This window comes from Saccostrea cucullata, unplaced genomic scaffold (genome assembly GCF_032062105.1).
Source record: "Saccostrea cucullata isolate Sc308-1 unplaced genomic scaffold, CSIRO_AGI_Scuc_v1 ctg3305, whole genome shotgun sequence".
Taxonomy (NCBI): Eukaryota; Metazoa; Mollusca; class Bivalvia; order Ostreida; family Ostreidae; genus Saccostrea; species Saccostrea cuccullata.
Genome location: NW_026918229.1, coordinates 28,662 through 44,876, shown reverse-complemented (window position 1 = coordinate 44,876; position 16,215 = coordinate 28,662). Strand labels below are relative to the sequence as shown.

Here is a 16,215-nt window from a genome sequence, read left to right as displayed (position 1 = left end):
TACCACGCAGGCAATTAGTGCTAAATATAAGCACATAACGGTACATGATGCTATATAAAATCAAAGCATTTTAAAGGGAAAAAATCAGCTAAATGATCCAACATATGGGCATAAAGAAATATTTTTAAGAAGGGACAATAATTCCATTAAAAGTGAAAACCGGCAGATGATAAAATAATTATATCCAATGTATTATTTTTATCTTAACAATGTCATTCCATTGACGCTATACAAATTGCTATGATAATAATATTATCTCTTGATGTTGATGTAGTCTACATTTTCCCCATCTATTCTTATAACTTGAAAGATAAACAACACATTTTAACAATAAAAAAAATTATAATTTAAACTTAAGATAATTTTATTTACAAAATAGAGCCATTATGACAGTATAATGATATACACAAACATATATTTAGTTATATACAAAGATGCCTATTTTAATATTTAATTTTCTTAACCTTTCCTTTCCACTCAGTAACAAATAAATTATTTGTATACACATATAAAACTATGAAACTTACTTTACTTTCTCACAATCAGATAACAGATGTTAAGAGACAGTTGTCTGTTCTCCTGTATTTCGATTCTTTTAATTCATAATTTGTAACATGTCGCGCTCAGTGCAAACTTGTAAACCGTGCTAACCCTCATATTGACATACTTTGCACTCCTAAGTTTTTTGTCAATTTTCTGAAAATAGAGTTATCTATCTTGTCACATTATCATGCTTGATTGTTCCAGGCGTGGATCCATTAATCTTTTCCAAGGGTGGGTGGGGTGGGGGGGGGGTTCCACCCCTGTCAAAAAAGAACCTAGAAATTTCTGTACAGGGAAAAATAAGCTTCGTTCACAATTGTGAAAAACCTATTTCGCAGAATGAGGTAGGGAACGGTGTGGTGGGGGTGGTTGGGGCGCTCACTTTTATCTTAAAATATAGTTACATTTGTATGATTTTTTCATCTTATTTTAACAGGGAGGTCCGTGTTCTTAGTGAGAGGGTTAGGGTTCCAAGGTGTCTTTTAGTCGGTTTAGTATATATACATTGTTCACTTAACAACTCTGAAAATTCAAGAGGTGTCACCCCCCTCTAGAGCCGTTCAAATGCTCACATACACGTGTTTTAATTAGACACAATAACTTCTATATATATAAATGAACACATCATCATGTATTTTAGAACCTCCTCGTCTAATTATGATGTCAATTCATTTGATATCATATATCATTTCATCTAGCTTATAATTAAGGTATTTCACTTCTAAATATTTGATGGGTTCAAAGTGCATTTGTTTTCCTTGAATACATGCATAGTTCAAAGTAAACATAAATCACATTTTTTAAATATATTGGACAAAGATGTAAATACCCCCCCCCCCCCCAAAAAAAAAATAGCGAAAAAATGTATTTCATTTAATACTATTTGATGTATTAAAATTACGTAAAAACTTATTCAAATTCATAATATTCTGATCACTGAAGTTCCAAAAAATGAAGATACAAAGATGTAGTAATTGCTCTTAGCACAACTTTTATACAGATTAATTTATTTACTAAATAAAAAATACTCCTAATTATTTTTTACTACACAATATCTGTCAATCCACTGTAATTGTGCTACTGTAAATTATTGACAATGGAAAGTGTTAATTATAAAGTTTGTACTAATCATACATTTGTCAGTTCATACTTACATGTAGATGGGTAAAGTAAGAGGAGATGAATAAAAATATATCGTAATGCCCGCTAATTATATTGCTTAAGTATATAAAGTGTTTCATGTCCGTATTCTATCCTTTCGGAACACTTTGCGCTTAGATCATAATAAAGAAATTACTTGTATCAACTTGAAGATAATTCAACTAAACTTCACTTGCTTATACATGTACATACTGACGAGAGCTATACAAATGTGTCAACATTTTTGTAACCTAATATTTCCTTTTACATTGATCTCACGTTTCTTTAATTTGTTTTAGCAAAGGGACTTTGCAAGATATTTTTATCAAACTTTATATAACAATTCATTTTGATGGAACAACTAGACTTCATCAAAAATGAATTGACTTTGATCTTTCCTTTGACCTTGACTCAACTTTTCATAAAATTCTGTTTACTAAGTTTCAAAATGCTATTCGTAATATTTTTATCAAACTTTATAAGCTGATACATTTTGATGAGAGCTATTCAATTTCATGATCATCCTTTGATCTTGATTTTTTTCTGTGACCCTGTGTTTTACTTTCTGAAATAATTATTATTTTAATTCTAAAAATACGTAAAATATTCTATCAAACTTCACAACTCATACATACTGAAAACATATTAATCAGAGCTATTCATTATGCACAGATCCAGGAATTTTTTTCAAGGGTGTTAATTTAGAGAATTATTATAATATTGTTCTTAGTATGTGATATTAAAATATTTAAAACTGCTTCTCTTGTTCATTTAAAAAAATCACATTTTCTATAACAAGGCATGTTGTGTATAATAATAGCCCAGTTATACTCAGATGTAGTTCGTTTTTATGCCAGAATTTAAGCTTCAAAAGCTTAAAGAAGTTTTTTTGTCCAATCTTTTTCCAACATTTGTTAATCAACATCTATTACTATTCCATTAAACCTCAGTAATACCGCTATTGGATACATGTAGCCAATATTTACTTACACACTTACTTAATATATTTGCATATGATATGGCCTCATTTTAGAAACTTGGTAAGAGGAGCATGTTCTTGCTCCGAATAAACTCAGAGACCTAAATCCCATATGTAGGTGATAAGGGTACATAGCTACATAAATAAGGGAAGTTGATTGAAATTCTGAAGTCAAGTAGTCAGGTATCCATTAACATCTTTTAATAGTAAAATCACAATATGATTGATTCAAATGTTACCCATGAAAATTCTGACAGGTTGTTGGCCATAATTCGCACATTACATGTAACACGGAAAAATCACAAATTAGTTTTGTGTTGAAAAGTTTCAATGGGGGTTGAAGTTCCTGAGGATAATTCCATATCAATATGGAATTATCAATAACTGCGTTGATTTCTACTTTTTCTATAAACATCCCTCTGTAAAAATATGATCCCCCATTGTATCATTGAGAATTTTTACAAGAAATTCTCCGAAACTTTGATCCCCCATTGTGACCCCGTTCTATCCCCTCACAATTTGTAGAATAACCTTGGGATCTTTTTTCGTGTCAACATCTACTGTGAAACAAGACCTCGATTTACGCATCCAAAGGACTGGTCTTTACGTCACATTGTGAGATTCGAAACCATTACATGTACCTAATGATCAACTCTTTATTCTGTGACTATACAGTAGACACTAGCACTGTGCCACGCAGGCAATTACATGTAGTGATAAATATCAGTGCATACCGGTACGTAATGCTATATAAAATCAAAGCATTTTTAGACAGAAAAAAATCAGCTAAATGATCCAACATTTTCTTTTTTATTGGTAATTTCAAATTCATCAAAGAGTTTAGAAATCATATTTTAGTTAGGAAAGATTAGAGTTTAGAAATCATTTTTAAGGAATACTTTCGTTCAAGTTTTTCAACAATTTTATGTCTTAAATATAATGAATATGTAAAAAGTTGTTACAATCATAAGGACTTCAAAAAAATTATTTTTAAGGAGTGTCAATTAATTCCATCAAAAGTGAAAACCAGCAGAATGATAATAAAACAATTATATCCAATCTTTTATCTTTATCATAGCAATGAAACATCCTTTCACTGTGGCGACTAATATTATATATCTTGCTGTTGATGTAATCTAGCTTCATTTTCCGATCTATTCTGATAACTTGAAAGATAAATAACGCGTTCACATTAAAATTATAACTTACATAATGGAACAATTTTAATTACAAAATAGAGTGATGATGGCAGCCTATACACAAGCATATATATAGTTATATACAAAGATGTCTATTCCAAATATTTAATTTTCTTAACTTTTCCTCCCCACTCAGCAACAAACAAATCATTTTTATACACACATAAACCATATGGGATCTTCAGATTACAGTTATCTATATAACGGAGGAACTGTCCATCCTGGTCTAGGATGTGGATACAGTGGTTACCACGGTCTGCTGTCAGGATCTGATTCTGGCTGTCAGTTGTGATGCCACGGATTTCAAATGGTTCGTTCTTTGTAGCAGAAGGATGACCAGCATATCTAAATCGGAGTTTTCCAGCCTGATTGACCACGACTATAGTACGAGAAACACTGTCAGCCACACAGATATCCAGGTTTCTGTTTTCACTGATGTACTTAATGTAGCTATTTCCTGAATACAGAGGTTTACCCTCCTCATCAAACTGGATTGTTTGTTTCTCTGTGGAGCCTGAGTAATGGACAACTTTGGATTGTGAATTATCATCACTGTACATGGTAACCACGAGATCACCGGAGGAGGTGACACAGATTTTACTAGGTTTCCAGTCATGTAGTCTGATAACTTCCTCTGTCTGTCTATTCTTCACTTTATTCACAGTCCTTGTAGTCCCATCACAGTACACTAGATCCCCATCACCTGTCACTGCTATATCACCTGGCCATTTCTCCTGTTTTTGTTTTGATTGTCTTGATAAGTAAACCTTGAATGTTAAAACATTTCATATCACTGAGTCCTCCACTTGTCCAGATTTCTTTTTCACTGAGACAGGCAACAGAGCGGAGTTTTTCATACCCAGTATCTATAGCAGTGAGAAGTTTTGGTTCTTCCAGCAGTTTTGTCCTTGATGTTTCTGGTTTCTTCAATTTGTAGCTATTTTCTTCTGTTGTGGTAGATAATGGTACAAGAGATCCAAACAACTTGTAAATCTGTTCTCTATCAACTGGTTTAGGATTAAACATTGGCAGTGATATCTGAACTTTAGGAGGAAGTTTGCTGAATTCTTTGTTTCTGGAGCTGTATTCTGTGGTCATGGACACTTCATTTGATTCTTCTATTTCCTTCAGGTGGAGCAGAGTTTGTTCAATAAGTGACTGTATTTGTTTCACTTTTTCTGCATGTTTCTTGAGAATGTCAAAGTGTTTTCTTTTCAAATCATCAATTTCTTTTTTAATGGCATTTATAACATTGTCAATTTCTCTGTGCCATAGTTTTCCATGTTCTGTCACAGCTGTTGAATTTTCTCATATTCTCCATCCAAGTCAGCTATTTGTGTATCTAGATAATTTGTGATTTCTGCATATGTTGGAGAAGTAATATTTTCTAATTCCTCTGTATCTTTTGCAATATCATTTTTCTTTGAATTGTATATTTCTGAGAGTTCTAAAAAACTGTGTCCTTTATGTTGGCTTGATGTAAAACATGAAGGGCAGATATGAATGTCACATTCCTTGCATTTTACTTCACATAATTTGGTTGGATGTGTTGCACACTTTGGATAAATCAAGGTTGATTTTCTCTGTTGCAATGGGACAATTTTGTGTTTGTCATATTCATCAGCAATGTGTTCTCCAATACAGGGTTTACAAAGGTTTACATGGCAGAAATCACAGTACATCTGTACTATAGCTGTCTCACAAAGGTCACATCTGATCACATCCTGGGCACTGTGGCGGGGATCCATGGTGACTCAAGTAAAGTTCTAGATAAAAGGAATATGTGATAGTGGAATTAATCGATTATTCAATGAAATTATTTCTTTCTGTCTTAAGCTTACTGTTAACTTGATGATAAAATGAAATATTATTTTTAACTTTCCATGACCTTGTCAGCTTTGTCGGAAAATTTGCAATTCATACAGTAGTTTGTAAGTAAATTTCTCTGCAATCTTGTAAGAAAGTTATAATGATATACTTTGCACTCCTAGGTTCTGAAAAATTACCTCACTTGCTTAAAATCTAGATGACAATTTTCAGCAAATCGCGGTTGTTTGGGAGGAAAAAAAACATTCATTTTTTAAATAGTTCACATGTATTTATATTCTTTTAATTCATACAGTAGTTTGTAACATGTTTAATTGCTCTGTGCAATCTTGTAAATCGTGCAAACCGTCATAATGATATATCCTTTTATTTCCGCCAAATTATAGGTCAAATTGTTGAAAAATAAGAAATTATCTCTCTTTATAACGTTATCATGCTTAATTAAAGGTAATGGCTGAGTGATACACACGGGTGAAATTATACAAGCTTATTTAATTAAATAATTACATTGCGCGTCTACTAGATGGCAAACTACCTTAATCATTAGCTTTAGAAATTAATTGAACAATTAATAAGCTTTACAAAAAAACCAACAACTAATTTCTGACCAGGTAAAAAAAAATCTTTTCACACTAGGTGAAACCTATATTTATGATGTGATGTGTCCTATTGATATGAACTCATCCTCTAGTAGCATAGATTCACGTCTCCTCAAGTCATGACCCCCAGGAATAGGGTAGGGCTACAATGGGTTATTAAGTTTTGACATAGAAATACATAGGAGAAATCTTTAAAAACCTTCTTCTTAAGAACAGCAATGGATTATCATATTTTGACATAGAAATACATTGGAGAAATCTTTAACAACCTTCTTCTCAAGAACAGCAAATTCATGACTGGTCATGCATACATGTACAGTTGTAGTTATTATATGAAATAATCCCCCCGTGGATAATTGGAGTAGGGTTTCTCCGGTCATCAGGTGCTTTACCAACTGAGCTATCTGGCCTGGGGGCCATAAAACTGAGATGAGCTCACTTTTAATCTCAGTCTAACTTTTTCCAAAGGAATATATAGCAGAAATGTGAGACTGAGATCAAAAATGGGCTTTTCTCAGTTTTATGGTCCCCAGGCCTGGCCATCAGCGATCGAACCCGGCTGACTGCCACATTCCTCCCTACTTAAAGGTATTTGGCCCTCCAAAGACCACAACCCAGACTCATTCCTTGCAGGTCTTTCACCTGCAATTCCAGGGGTGGTCAATGGCACTCAATCTGTTACAGGAAAGGAAGGAAATTTAAGGAGTACATGTATCGCTGGACCATGAATTGAACCTGGGACCTCTACATGTATCTCTAGTCCTGTGCTCTACCAACTGTGCTATTCAGGCCGATATCCAGTTAAACCATTACACTGCAATTCGTGGACAAAGTTTAACATATAGGAGTATATAGGAAATTCATTTAAAAACTTCTCATAATCAAGAAGAACAAAGTCATGATTAGTCAAATACATGTATATTTATATGGAAGCAAGCATCCTCAGGTAGTGTAAATTTAATTTGTTTAAAACATGACCCATTGGGATAGATTAGAGCCATGATTAAAAATGACCGGTTGTGCATTTTTATCCTACAAATAATGGTCTCTGACTGAAACTTTACTAATGCAAACTGGTTTTAAGCTTAATTCTGTGCTAAGAATAAAATCATATTTATTTTTAGAATTCCAGAAAATACAAAAAGAAACGGTGGGATAATCCAGAAGGGTTGATACCTTTTTGCTTATAAGCAATTACAACAATTTGTATAAATCATGCAATTGAGTGACAATTTTAGATTAACATGTAGTAAAGTTATACGATATAAATAAATATTTTTCATTTTACTCAGCCATTAATATTGTTGAAAAAGCAATTCAACTTTATCAGCAAATTTTTTTGACAACACTGACTTTTTTTTACTTTGATCTCACATTTCTCAAATGTGTTTTTGGTCAGGTGTGTTATTTAACCCCAAAAGAAATTTTGTTTATTTGAAATCCATGTTAGATCCACTTTCACACACGCACTCAGGCCATCGGCCGCATTCATTTCATTGTCTCAAGGCCATCGGCCATTTACATGCATGCAAGGCCATCGGCCTAACTCACTCATGGCCATCGGCCTCACACTCTCATTAGGCCATCGGCCTCACATACATGGGGGCCTGCAGCCTACCACACATACAAGCCATCGGCTACCATATTCGGCCATCGGCCTAATACACATTGCATCTACTCATTAACAACGCCTGGTTGTATCAGGCATGTTGCCTGATAATTAGTGTGCATATCTAGAGTTCTGTAAATACATTGTTTGCGTGTGTAATTTTTTCATTATAGTTTGTTGCAATTTTATAATAGCTGAGTAGTTACCAGAAGGCAATTTGAATAAATTTGTAAATGTCATTTGTGTTGGTTTTATATAAATGTGTTTTTATAGCTATAGCTGTTTCAAAGAGAAAGAAAATCGCTGTTATTTTTTAACTTTCATGCACTTTTACAAATTTTCAAGTTGCATCTGAATAACCCTTGGGCCGGGTAATCATGCCCCACTGAATATTTCTGGTTTGCATTGTATAATTTGTATTTAATGAACTTTTTAATGATAAAGTTTTTGTGCAATACAGCATAAAGATAACCTCGACCAGGAGTATCATTCTAAAACAATGTCATTTTGTAAAGAATGCATGAACGGAATTTTTTTTAAAGCAGAGAAAAAAAGAAATGTAAAATTCTCATATGCAGGACTATTTCTTGAGGATTTACTTTCTTTCATATATGCTACGGAAAGTGCTTAAAGCTTTTTATATCTTGAAGATGGAAGTTTTGTACATGTTTTTTATCTTTAATTTTGTCTTAACGATTGTGTATAACTTATGAAGGAGTCAATATTATGAAGGTTTTAAAATCCTATCTTATTTCCGAAATCGTGAGTCATGATTATCAAACTGTCTAAGGTAATTCTCATATCCTCAATTTATTTCACAAGCACATTACATTGTAACTTTTCTATTAATATTTGATGAGCATGCTTAAACAGTGATATAAGAGGGTTGTTTGAAAAGTTAGTGGACGATGTCAGTCTAATTTATATTACTCACTAGAAATTTAAAATAAGTACAATCTAATATGTTAAAATATGTGTTTTGTTGATTCCATCTGACATCACAGATATCAATTTACTTCAGTTTAAAATCAACATGTTTTGTACCCGCGGAGCACACTAAACGGCAATGTAACGTCGTAACATAGCATTAAGAATTTCAAAAAAAAATCATCCCTATACATTTCACAGAGTATAATCCAATGTCCATTCATTTATTCCTTTTTCTAATTTTTTAAATTATTTTTTTAAGAATTGCTCTTGTTGTATAATTTCCTTTGTTAAGGTTTTTGATTGCTTTTCTTACTTAACTCTGCTTCCACAGGATAAGCAACTCTGAAGTGCCCATGTCGTTTCTTGACGTTTCAACTTTTCAAAGTTTTTGTTCACATTTTTAAAGTTATACCGTTTCCTCAGAGATTCTCCTTATCCGATACTGAGTCTTTGTCACTGAAATACTGCCTGTAGTATTTGTACACACATGCACAGCTCATTTGTGACATATTTCTCGATTCCTCCAACTTTAGTAGTGTTTATTCAGGATTTTCCGAAGAAAAACACAAAATTGCATCGTTTTCTGCTGCTCCGTGACGTTCTAAAACGTCATCGTTTTTGTCGTTTTCAATATAGACTACTTATCTTCCCAAGTCGATTACTTTTCAACAAAGCAAAATATAAAGCCATAATTTGGTATACGCATTGATTTAACAGTTCGTAATTTGAATTTCTAGTTTGTTTTTCGTTTTTTCTCCATTTTACAGAGAATATGACTTCAGACATTATTTAGTGTTTTGTTTGTAACTTACTAAATTTTGACCTGCTCTGCGATCCGATTTTTGCATTTCTAAAATCTAGATAAGTTTTTAATAAATTGTAATATTTTCAATAAAATCAATACAAATCATTTGGATTTATTGTTAAAATATTTCTACCAAATATGGATAACATATATGACGTCAAATAAAAAAAAAAGACAGTTGTCCACGAACTTTTCGAACTACCCTCGTAATTATAAATTTGATTTCTTCATATTTTTGCGATAGTGAATTACATAAAAAAAGACAATAGGGATCCCTCAATGTTACTGCTGGGTGGAGGGGGACAATGCAAGAATGAGTGAAGACAGCAACAAGTTAAGACCAGTAAGTACATTAAATTAGGTTAAACATTCTCCTATCTTAAAATGATGTAGACGTAGTTTAATGATGTAGAATATTTCATGTGTTGGCTAAAAAAAAATTAGCATTTTTAATAAACAAAAGACAGATTATTCTTTTCTGTACATAAACCGATCCAGCAGATACATGTACCTCTAACAAAATGACATATAAATTCAAGTAAGTTTGGAAAAAAAAGTGTTTATATTGTCCCTGTAAAGTTTTTTGGGTATGCTCATCCACAAGTTTTAATCAGCCCTAACTGGACCAAACTTGCACGGATGATGCAATTTTACAGATGGACATTGACATTATCTAACTTGCTTTGAATGGTATATTATTGTACATTTATGCACATTTTCTTGCTTAGTAAAAATTCGTCATCCTTTTTCCAAATTACTATGAACAGTCTGATGTACATTTTCCAACTGATAGAATTTTAGTAATAGTTTTACCAAAATTAAAAGTATGAATTTTTTTCACACTTCCAGATCTTTTAGTTTCGGATGTTTCTTAATCAGTGAATAGAGTGAATAGATAAAACTTTTTGAAGCAAGTTCATTTTCAATAATTTTAAATTGTTTTCTTTATATAAACCAAACTTCCATTGATATTAATCTTGAGATGCACACTTGCTAATAAAATGTATGATGTGAGTATTGCTTTACTTATACTTATCATTTGTGGAAATAAGCTTTAAAATCTTTGATTTCCTATGTTAGAACGAGTTTAATAAATCAAATCCCTGTTTATCCAAATGTCTGTTCATATCAAGTTTCTGAATCAGTTTTCTCAGTAATTACTCATTCAAATGCTTAAAATTTTTAACACATCATTTATTTTAGCATGTCAAATGGTGATATGCAAATCTGATGTCAACTTCCTGTTTATCCATGCATTTGTCCATAGCAAATTTTTGTCACAATTTTATCAGCAACTAATCAATGCAGGTGCTTGAAATTTTAAATTGTAGTACACTCTTTGATTTGGCTTGGCATATGATCAATTTCACTTTAATTTATTTTAAAACTACTATATTTGCATTTCCTAAACTAACATTTAAATTTGTAATGTATACAGTCCTCTTCAATTTTGATGATTACGTTTAATGCCCCTTTTTTTATTAGGACCCATGAGGATATAGTGGGTTTGGGAAATGTAGTAGCTAAATCCACACACATTGTCTGGTCTTTAGAAAGATGGACAAAAATAGAATCCACCACACAAATAAGGAGACCCCATGGTCAAGATAGCTAGGTCTCTTATGTGTAAAAAATTGAATATTTTGAGCATTTTTGATTTGTTAATTTCTTAGCAGTAAGCATTGAAAAAAATTATATAAAGTTTATCAAATACATCAAATTTCTTGCCACTGAAAAGATTAATTCCCTCAAGGAATCTTCTATTTGGGATCAAATCTAAATAATCTGAAAAAAATGACAGCACCAGCTTTACAGTCGGCCACACAGATTTTCCAGATTTCTGTATTTAATATAGTAATTTCCTGAATACAGAGGTTTACCTTCCTCATCAAGCTCGATTGATTGTGTTTCACCATCACTGTACATGGTAACCAGGAGATCACCAGAAGAGGGGACACAGAATTGTACAGGTTTCCAGCCCTTGTTGAATGACGTTGACATCTTTAAATGAGATCATTGTTGTTCTTGTTTTATCCACTTGTTTGTCAATAGCTTGCCTCATTTTAGAAATTTGGTAAGTACAGCATGCTCTTGCTCTGAATCAACTCAGACATAAATCCTTTATAGGTGATAAGGGTACATTGCTACATAAGTCAGGGAAGTTGATAGGAAATTTGAAGTCAAGTAGTTAGGTACCCATTTAAATCTCTTTATACTAAAATCAAAATATGATGGATTCCAGTGTTACCCATGAAGATTTTGACAGATTGTTGGAAGACCTGGTCTTGAATAAGAGGCCTTTTAGCCATAATTCGCACTTCAGCACATTGGCAAGAAAAATCACAAATTAGTGTTTGTTTTGAAAAGTTTCAATATGGGTTGAAGTTCCTGAGGATACTTCCATATCAATATGATTAATCATTCACAGAAGATTTATACAGATTTTCCTATAAATATTCACTTGTAAAAATCTACCCCATTGTATAATTGAGGAAAAGCCTCTGAAACTTTGATTCCCCACCGTGGTTCCACCCTACCCGTTGGGTTTTCATTTAAAAAAAAATATTGAATTTACATTTTGTTAACAAAAGGTCCATGGGCCACATCGCTCACCTGAGAAGCTTTGACAATTCTGTTCTTTACCAAAATTCCCCCTTTTAATACATATTGCTACCTCACCCTATACCCCTGATCATGATTAAGACATTTTGATTTTTACAATATATACCCCAGCATGCTTCGATATGCACATAAATTTCAGCTTTTCTGGCCCAGTGGGTCTTGAGAAGATTTTCAAAGAATTTTCCTATATTTTTCTATGTAAAACTTTGATTCCCCATAGTGGCCCGCCCTACACTGGGGGTCATGATTTGAACAATTGAGAATCTACACTACCCCAGGATGTTTCGACACATGTTTCAGCTTTTCTTGCCCAGTGGTTCTTGAGAAAATGATTTTCAAAAAAAAATTCATATATATTTCTATGTAAAACTTTGAATCCCAATTGTAGCCCCGCCCTACCCCCTGAGTCATGATTTGAACAAGTTAGAATCTACACTACCATAGGATGCTTCCACATAAGTTTCAGCTTTTGTGCCCCAGTAGTTCTTGAAATTATATATATATTTCTATGTAAAACTTTGATTCCCCATTGTGGCCCCGCCCTACCCCTGGGGGTCAAGATTTGAACAATTTAGAATCTACACTATATCAGGATGCTTCCACATAAAATTCAGCTTTTCTAGCCCAGTGGTTCTTGAGGAGAAGATTTTATAACAATTTTCCTATAAAACTTTGATTCCCCATTGTGGCCCCGCCCTACCCCCAGGGTTTATGATTTGAACAATTTAGAATCTACACTATCCCAGGATGTTTCCACATAAGTTTCACCTCTTCTGGCCCAGTGGTTCTTGAGATTTCTTAATGACCTCATCCTATATTTGTCTATTCTTGATTATCTCCCCTTTTCAGTGGACTTGGCCCTTCATTTTAACAATTTTAATTCCCTTTCACCCAAGGATGCTTTATACCAAGTTCGGTCAAAATTGGCCCATTGGGTCTTGAGAAGAAGCTGAAAACGTGAAAAGTTTACAGACTGACGGAAAGAGAAACAGACAGACAGACAAAATATGATCAGAAAAGCTCACTTGAGCCTTTGGCTCAGGTGAGATAAAAAGGGACTTTTTACATCTTATGTGAAACGGAACGTCAGTTTATGCATCCAAAGGACTACTCTTTACGCCCCATTTTGAGATTCGAATCCATCACCTTAAGATCAACTTTTTATTATGTACATGTAACTCTAAAGTAGAAACTCAAGCTCTGTGCAACACAGGCAATTAATGCTAAATACAAGCGCATACGGTACATAATGCTATATAAAATCAAAGAATTGTAGACAGAAAAAAATCAGTTATATGATCCAACATTTTTTTATTGTTAATTTCTGTCATCAAAGAGGCTTACTTTAGAAATCATATTTCATTAATACTATCATTCAACTTTCTCAACAATTTTATGTCTTAAATACACATATCATGAATATGTAAAAAGTTGCTACAATCTTGAATCATACTTCAAAAGAAATATATTTAAGGAGTGAAAATTCATTCCATCAAAAGTGAAAACCAACAGATAATATAATCATTATATCTACTAATGTTTTATCTTTATCCTAAAAATGAAACTTCCTTTAACTGACATTACAAATTCCTGTGGCAACTAATAGTATATATCTTGATGTTGAAGAAATCTACACATTCACCATTTAGATTTACAACATATTTCTAATATAAAATCATAACTTACATATTGAAACAATTTTATTTGCAAAATAGAGCCATACCGGTATATAATCATGATAATGAAAACCTTTACACATGCAAGCATTTATTTAGTTATATACATGTACATTGAAAGTTTTCTATTCTAAATATTTAATATTCTTAACTTTTCCTCCATACTCTGCAACAAACAAATCATTTTTATTCACACATAAACCAAGTGGATTCTCCAGATCATTGTTATCTATATAACGGAGGAACTGTCCGTCCTGGTCTAGGATGTGGATACAGTGGTTATGGTAGTCTGCTGTTAGGATCTGACTCTGGCTGTCTGTTGTGATGCCGTAAGGATTGAATGGTTTGTTCTTTGTGGTAGAGGGATGACCAGTGTATCTAAATCGGAGTTTTCCAGCCTGATTGACCACCACTACAGCACCAGCTTCACAGTCAGCCACACAGATATCCAGGTTTCTGTTCTCACCGATGTATTTAATGTAGTAATTTCCTGAATACAGAGCTTCACCCTCCTCATCAAACTGGATTTTTTGTTTCTCTGTGGAGCCTGAGTAACGCACAACTTTGGATTGTGTTTTATCATCACTGTACATGGTAACCAGGAGATCACCAGAGGAGGTGACACAGAGATTAACTGGTACCCATCCCTGTAGTCTGATCATCTCCTCTGTCTGTCCATTCTTTACTTTATTCACAGTTTTTTTTTCTCTTCCATCAGAGTACACCAGATCTCCATCACCTGTCACTGCAATATCACTTGGCCATCCGCCTGATTTTGTTTTAACTGTTTTGATAAGTGAACCTTGACCATTAAAGCATGTCATATCACTGACTTCTCCACTTGTCCAGATTTCTTCTTCATGGAGACAGACAACAGACCGATGGTTTTTATACCCATCATCTATAGTTGTGGCAAGTTCTGGTTCTTCCAGCAGTTCTCTATGTGACTTTTCTACTGCAAGTGACCCGAACAACTTGTAAAGCTGTTCTCTATCTAATGGATTTGGATTAAACATTGGCAATGATATCTGAACTGGAGGAAGGTTAACGAATTCTTTGTTTCTGGAGCTGTATTCTATGCTCATGGTCACTTCATTTGATTTTTCAATTTCCTTCAGATGTAGCGTTTGTTCAACAAGAGGCCCATGGGCCACATCGCTCACCTGAGAAGCTTTGACCATTCTGTTCTTTACCAGATTTCCCCCTTGTAATACATAAAGCATCCCCACCCTACCCCACTGATCATAATTTAGACATTTTGAAATCTACACTACCCCATGATCCTTCCATGGGCACATATGTTTCAGCTTTTTTGGCCCAGTGGTTCCTGAGAAGAAGATTTTCAAAGATTTTTCCTATATATTTCTATGTAAAACTTTGATTCCCTATAATGGCCCCGCCCTTCCCCCGGGGGTCATGATTCCTATAATTTAGAATTAACACTACCCCAGAATGCTTCCACATAAGCTTCACTTTTTCTGCCCCAATGGTTCTTGAGAAAAAGATTTTCAAAGATTTTTCCTATATATTTCTATATTAAACTTTGATTCCCCATTGTGGCCCCGCCCTTCCCCCGGGGGTCATGATGTGAACAATTTAGAATCTACATTATACCAGGATGCTTCCACATAAGTTTCAGCTTTTCTGGCCCAGTGGTTCATGAGAAGAAGATTTTCAAAGATTTTTCCTAAATAAATATAATAAAATCTATGATACCACAATGTGTCCCCGACCTTCCCCCGGGGGTCATGATGTGAACAATTTAGAATCTACATTATACCAGGATGCTTCCACATAAGTTTCAGCTTTTCTGGCCCAGTGGTTCTTGAGAAGAAGATTTTCAAAGATTTTTCCTATATATTTCTATGTAAAACTTTGATTCCCCATTGTGGCCCCGCCCTTCCCCCGGGGGTCATGATGTGAACAATTTAGAATCTACATTATACCAGGATGCTTCCACATAAGTTTCAGCTTTTCTGGCCCAGTGGTTCTTGAGAAGAAGATTTTCAAAGATTTTTCCTATATATTTCTATGTAAAACTTTGATTCCCCATTGTGGCCCCGCCCTTCCCCCGGGGGTCATGATGTGAACAATTTAGAATCTACATTATACCAGGATGCTTCCACATAAGTTTCAGCTTTTCTGGCCCAGTGGTTCTTGAGAAGAAGATTTTCAAAGATTTTTCCTATATATTTCTATATAAAACTTTGATTCCCCATTGTGGCCCCGCCCTTCCCCCGGGGGTCATGATGTGAACAATTTAGAATCTACATTATACCAGGATGC

At 33.8% G+C, this 16,215-nt stretch overlaps 1 pseudogene; it reads right to left on the bottom strand.

Annotated features, from left to right (window-relative positions):
- Nucleotides 1-3,582: 3,582 nt before the first annotated feature.
- LOC134259775 (uncharacterized) lies at nt 3,583-15,068 on the bottom strand (annotated as a pseudogene).
- Between the last annotated feature and the right edge of the window lie 1,147 nt (nt 15,069-16,215).